Source organism: Lynx rufus, unplaced genomic scaffold (assembly GCF_022079265.1).
Source record: "Lynx rufus isolate CCGP_SWC_20201006 ecotype Redwood Valley unplaced genomic scaffold, mLynRuf1.p SCAF_26, whole genome shotgun sequence".
In the NCBI taxonomy this organism is placed as follows: Eukaryota; Metazoa; Chordata; class Mammalia; order Carnivora; family Felidae; genus Lynx; species Lynx rufus.
Window position 1 is genome coordinate 15,971,706 of NW_025814841.1, and position 6,409 is coordinate 15,978,114.

Here is a 6,409-nt window from a genome sequence, read left to right on the forward strand (position 1 = left end):
ACTATTAACAAATTGTACATACTTTTTTTTACTTTTTTTTTTTTTTTTTTTTTACAAAATCCTTCATCTTTTTTTAAATGTTTATTTAGAGAGCAGGGGAGGGGCAGAGAGAGAGGGAGGGGAGAGAGAGAATTCCAAGCAGGCTCCATGATTTCAGGGCAGAGCCCAACATGGGGCTTGAACTCAAGAACGGTGAGATCCTGACCTGAGCTGAAATCAAGTTTCAGATGTTTAACCAACTGAGCCACCCAGGCATCCCTGCTTTTGTCTTTAAACATTCGTACTAGATTTATAAGTGATTTACCTATCACCATTACAACATTATTTTCAATTTATGTATTTACCTTTACCAGTGAGATTTTTATTTTCCTGTTACTAATTACCATTCTTTCTTTTCAGATTGAAGAAGTCCCTTTAACATTTCTTGTAAAGCTAGTTGAGTGACCATAAACTTCAGTTTTTGTATCTGGAAAACTCCATCTCTCCATCAATTCTGAAGGACAACTTTGCTGGGTAGGCTATTCTTGATTGGCACTTTTTTTTTTCTTTTAGCAGTTTAAATCTGTCTTTCTACTCCGTCCTGGCCTGTCATATTTCTGATGAATAATTCTCATAATCTTGTAGGGGGTTGGCTTGTAAGTAACAAATGACTTTTGTCATTCTGCTTTTAAGATTGTCTTTTTTTTTTTTTTTTTTTTTTTTTGAGAGAGAGAGTCTTAAGCATGCCCCATGTTCAGCGCAGAGCCCGACACAGTGCGCAGTCCCACAACCCTGGGATCATGATCTGAGCTGAAGTCAAAAGTCAGACACTCAACCAACTGAGCCATCCTGGCACCCTATGATTCTTTGTCTTCAACTTTTGACTATTCAATTATTTAATGTGTTCGTGTGGGTGTTTTGAGCTTCTTCTAATTAGAACTTTTTGGGGTGCCTGGGTGGCTCAGTCAGTTAAGCATCCAAGTCTTGGTTTCAGCTCAGGTCATGATCTCACAATTATGAGATCGAACCCCGTAACAGGCTCTGCATTGACAGCACAGAATCTGCTTGGGATTCTCTGTCTCCCCCACTCTCTGTCCCTCCCCTGCTCATGCTGTCTCTTTCTCTAAATAGCTTTTTTTTTTTTTTAAAGAACTTTTCGGTTTTCTAGATCTGGATGCCAATTTCTTTCCTCGGGTTAGGGATATTTTCAGATATTTTTTTCTTTGAATAAGCTTTCTGTCTCCTTAGCTCTTCTTGTGAGATCTCTATGATGCAGATCTTGGTCCCATGAGTCCCATAAGCTGTCTACATTCTTTTTCATTCTTTTTTTTTCCCCCTCTAATTAGATTAATTCCCTGTCCTGTCTTTAAGTTCACTTTTTCTTCTGTTTATGCTAGTCTCTTTTGAACCCCTCTGTTGAATTTTTCAGTTCAGTTTTGTATTCTTCAGCCCTGTGATGTTTTTTTCTTTGTTGAAATAATCATTTTTTGCACATATTGTTCTGACTTGGTCAGCATCTCTGTGACCATTATCTTAACTTTTTATCAGATAAATTACTAATTTCCAAGGTCTGCTTCTGAATTTTTATCTTGTTATTCTATGTGGAACATATTTCTATATTTCATTTTCCTTGATTCTCTGTGTTGATCTCTGTGTATTAGATAACGTGGTTGAGGATGTGCCAAGTTCTGTAAGTGTCCTAAAGAGGAGAATCTTAGCATCTGGATGCAGGCTGTTTAGAAGCTGGACCCTCAGAAGTATTTTAAAGTATTCAAGTGGCTGGCTTCCATGGACCTGTGAGCTGGATGTTTGTCTTTTTTTTGTGCTGAACGTAGAGAGGAGTAGCTAGTTAAGAATTGTTTCTTCTTAGCTACAATCCTGTGTGACCCCTGAACACAAGCTCCTTCTAGTGAGGTTAGTGATTTGGGTTGGGCTACAGGGAGAATGCAGGCATGGTGTCTGCTGGCTTCTCTAGTCTCTGAGCAGGATGGCAGTCTCTCCCTAGGTGCAAGATAAATTAGAAGCCTGACCCTTAGGCTACAGCTTTTTATAATATGCAAATAGGCTTCTTTCAGGGAGAGACTTGAGACAAGAGCATTAGGGTGTGTCTAATTCTATACTGATTCTGCATTGACCCCTGGACATATAGCTGGTTAAGAACTGTTTTCTTGGTTAGTCATAGTTCTATTGAACCCACAAACAATACTGCTGGCCACCAGTGCCAGGCTATCGAGGAATGTGCCCTCTAGGGGGCAGCCACAAAAGCTAGTGCACCAAACATGTGCACCAGCCCCTTTTAGGAAAACACTAGTGACCTAGAGCAGGGCAAAGGGAGAATGCAAAGAAGACATCTACTGGTCTCTGGAGAGGATAGCAGTCTGGTCCTAGATGTGTGCTAAATTAGCAACCAGACTTGCAGGCTGCAGCTTTTAAGACCGGCAAATAAGCCTCTTCTAGAGAAAGACTGGGAGGGAAATGAGCATTTTTCTCTGCTGCCTCTGGTGAAATATCCAGAATAAGTCCAAGCCAGTTAGGAAACATTTCTTTGTTTGCTATAGTCTTGTGGGTCTTGTACACACAAGCCCCTTTGGCTTTCAAAGCTAGGTGTTTTGGAGCCTCATCCCTCAGAGGAAGTCTTAAAATTGGGGACATTAGATGTTGAATCCACACCCTTCAATCTGGCAGGGGGGTGGGATATATAAGTTTCTTCCTGATTATTTGCTGCTGTGCCATAAGTGGGGTTTATGGCAAGGGTGTGTCTAAGCTCCTCCTTACCCCTTTTACTAAGGTGGAGGTTTTTTTTGTTTTTTTTTTGTTTGTTTTTTCCTCTTCCTCTCCTCATTTGCCCATGTAGGAGTTTCTCAGCTAGTTTCCAGATTTCTTGCAAAAGGGATTGTTCCATGGGTAGCTGTAGATTTGGTGTGTGCATGGGAGGAAATTATTCAGGAGCCTCCTGTGTCACTGTCTTGTACCAGAACTTTATTTTTCTTAAAACTCAGTAATTAGGTGTATATGCATTTAAGATTGATATGTCTTCTGGACTTACTATTATCTTTTGCTATGAAATATCCATCTCTAGTAATACTTGTCTTGAAGTTGCCTCTTATCCTTTCTTTTTTAATCCTTTTATAACCTATCCGTGTCTTTTTTATTTCCATAAGTCTCTTATAAACACCATTGAAGCTTGCTTTTCATCCATGATGATGATAATTGTATTTAAAGTGGTGGTGCTTAATCTTACATAATTTGTGGTTGGGTTGAAGTCTGTCATCATATTTTTCTCCTTGGCCTACTTTTTTCCACCTTTGGATTAAATATTTTTTAGTATTCCATTTATTGCTTCTATTGGCTTTATAACTACACCTTTTACATGTATTTAGTAGTTGTAAGGTTATACACTTATTTCTGCCTACCTTAAATAACATACCATTAATGGGGTGCCTGGGTGGCTCAGTCGGTTAAGCGTCTGACATCAGCTCAGGTCATGATCTCACGGTCCCTGAGTTTGCGCCCCACGTTGGTCTCTGTGCTGACTGCTGAGAGCCTGGAGCCTATTTCAGATTCTATCACCCTGTCTCTCTGACCGTCCCCCCACTCACGCTCTGTCTCTGAAAAATAAACCTTAAAATTTTTTTTTTTTAATTTAACATACCATTTATGCCTGTATAATGTGTATGTTGTAAATGTGTACTTCCACCTATCCCATTATTTATGGTATAATTATATTTTACTTCTCCATGTCCTAAATCTTAAATTTGCTTTATATTGTTTCTGGTTATACACTATGACATTCAACAAACAGCTAATTGGATTTTAAATAAATAAAAATTATTTTTCTGGGGCCTAAATTATTTCTGGCACTCTTTTATCCTTCATGAAGATACATGTTTCATCAGATCTCATGTGCCTCCAATGTGAAGAACTTCACTTAATATTTTGTGTAGTGCCGGTCTTCTGAAGTCCAATTTTCTTAGCTTTCATAAAATTTAAAGGATATAGAATTTTATGTAGATAAAGCTCGACAGGTTTTTACTTAAGCACTATAAAGACACTGCTCCACTGTCTTCAGTATGTTTTTTTCTGGTCAGTTGTTTGTTGTTTTGTTAATGAGTCTTTTTTCCTGTCTGCTTTTAAAATTTCCCCTCTATTTTCCAGCAGTTTGATAGTGGTATGTGTAGGTGAGATTTCCTTTATCTTGTTTGCAGTTTAAGTTTCTTGGATCTGTGTTTTTTTTTTTTTTTTTTTTTTGAAGTCAAATTTGGGCATTTTTCATTACTCCACATGTATTTTTCTGCCCTAGTCTCTCTTCTCCTTCTGGATTCCAGCTGTACATGTTAGGCCCCTTGTTATTTATCCTATATGTTATTAGGTCTGTTGGTTTCTTAAATCCTTTTACCTCTGTGCTTTCAGTTTGGAGTTTCTGATCTGCCCTCAAGTTCATCTTTTCTTCTTGTATATTTTTATGGTCATCTAATCAGTTTTTCATTTCAGAATGTATCTTTCAGCTGTACAGTGTTCATTTTTTTTTTTCTGAGATTCACTGCCTGTTCATTGTTAACCTTTTCCTTTACAATTCTGAATATAATCATATAGTAAATCAAAGTGCTTGTCTGCTATTTCTAACATCAGTATCAAGTCTCGGTGTTTTTATATTTTTCTCCTTAGTCACATTTTCTTGTTTGTCCTCATACCCAATATTTTTTTGTTGTGTGTTTGATGTTGCTGAGAATCTGCATTTTGTTGTCTTCCTTTAAAGAGTGTCAGTTTTGTGCTGGCAGGCAGTTAACTTATTGGCAGGTCGAGTTGATCCTGTTGTCTTTAGTTTTAGGCTAACTTGGACTTGAGTAATTATTCCCAAAGCCTGGCCTTTTTTTGAGGCCTCTGTTGAATGCCTGGGTGATCAGCAAGGTCTTGTTACTCTGTACAGAACTCCAGTGTCTCACAGAACTGCATGCATCCAGAAGGTCTTTTCAGTTTCAGCTGATGTTGCTCTTCTCTGCCAGGCCTTTTGGGCCATCACCTTGTACTGTTTATCATTGAGACACATTTAAGAGAATAATCCGATTTCTGGAGTTGCTTCTCAGTGTACCTCCCTCCTCTCCAGTAACCTCATCAGATTGCAGCAAGGAACCCTAAACTGTGATGTTTTCTTCCATCTAGAGACACCACTTCCAGCGTCCATTTGGAAAATGCCCTCGGGCAGTCTGGGTAATTGTATAACTCACCTCTTCTGTTCTCCTAAAAATCAGTCCTGGGCTGTTGTCCATTGTGTGAAAACATCAGTTTGTGTTTTTGGTGTAATCCTTGATTACAGTGAAGGGTAATCATTCCTCCATACTCCATTACTCCATCATTGTTGAAACGGGAAGCTGTCCTTTTATTTTTAAATTTAAATTTGATGGCTATTTTTAATTCGCCCTGCTACTTACCCACATACACCATTTTTCTTGAGTACCCTGGGGTGAAGGCAGGGACATTCACAAGCAACAGAATGTCTGGTCAGTCCTTATTCCATGTACTCTTTTCAGGTTAGGCTTAGGGATCACGGCCCCTTTTTTCTCCCAGGAATGTATACAATGTAGTTTAAAAGTCTGTATGATCTGATCAAAATGGCTTTATGCAATAAAGCTTGTAACCAAGTTAAATTTTTAAATGACCTTTCAGTCTAATTTTCATTCCGGGTGCCTCAGTGATTGTCAGGCTGGGACTTGCTCTCATTTAATAGGTTTAATTTGGAAGAGTTTTTAACTACTTCTGTTGACCACTTGTTTTTAAATACTTGGATTTTCAAAATTAAAAGGTTCTGAACTAAGTTCACATACTCAAGACTGCCTAAAACCACTAAGAGCCATGCCTAAATCTTGTTTTCAAACCCCGAAGTGATTTTTTTTCTTTTAATGTTTTTGAGAGAGCACACAAGCAGGGGAGGGGCAGAAAGGATAACACAGAATCCAAAGCAGGCTCTGAGCCGTCAACACAGAGCCCAACACGGGCTCAAACTCACAAACCATGAGATTGTGACTTGAGCTGAAGTCAGACACTTAACCAAGCCACCCAGGTGCCCAAGTGATTCTGCTTTTTAAACATTCTTTCCAGAGCTAGACTTTTAAGGGGTGAAGAAGACATCATTATAACTATCAATTAAAATTGAGTGTTTTCCTCTATCCCAAATAGCTGGTTGACAGTGATAAGGAAAAGATTTAGAATTATGGGACGTATAAGAGTGTAAGAATTCATCTGAAACAGCTCCTTGGAGAAGTAGATTTTGAATTATATTTTAAGGTGAATTATCCTGTAAGCACATAACATTGCAACTGAACAGAAAAATACGGACATTTTAGTCCTTTTTTATACTAAGGAAAAAGGAATAGGTATTCAATAAACCCATTACAAAAAGGTTAAGAAATTCAGAAGACAGACTTTTTATGCC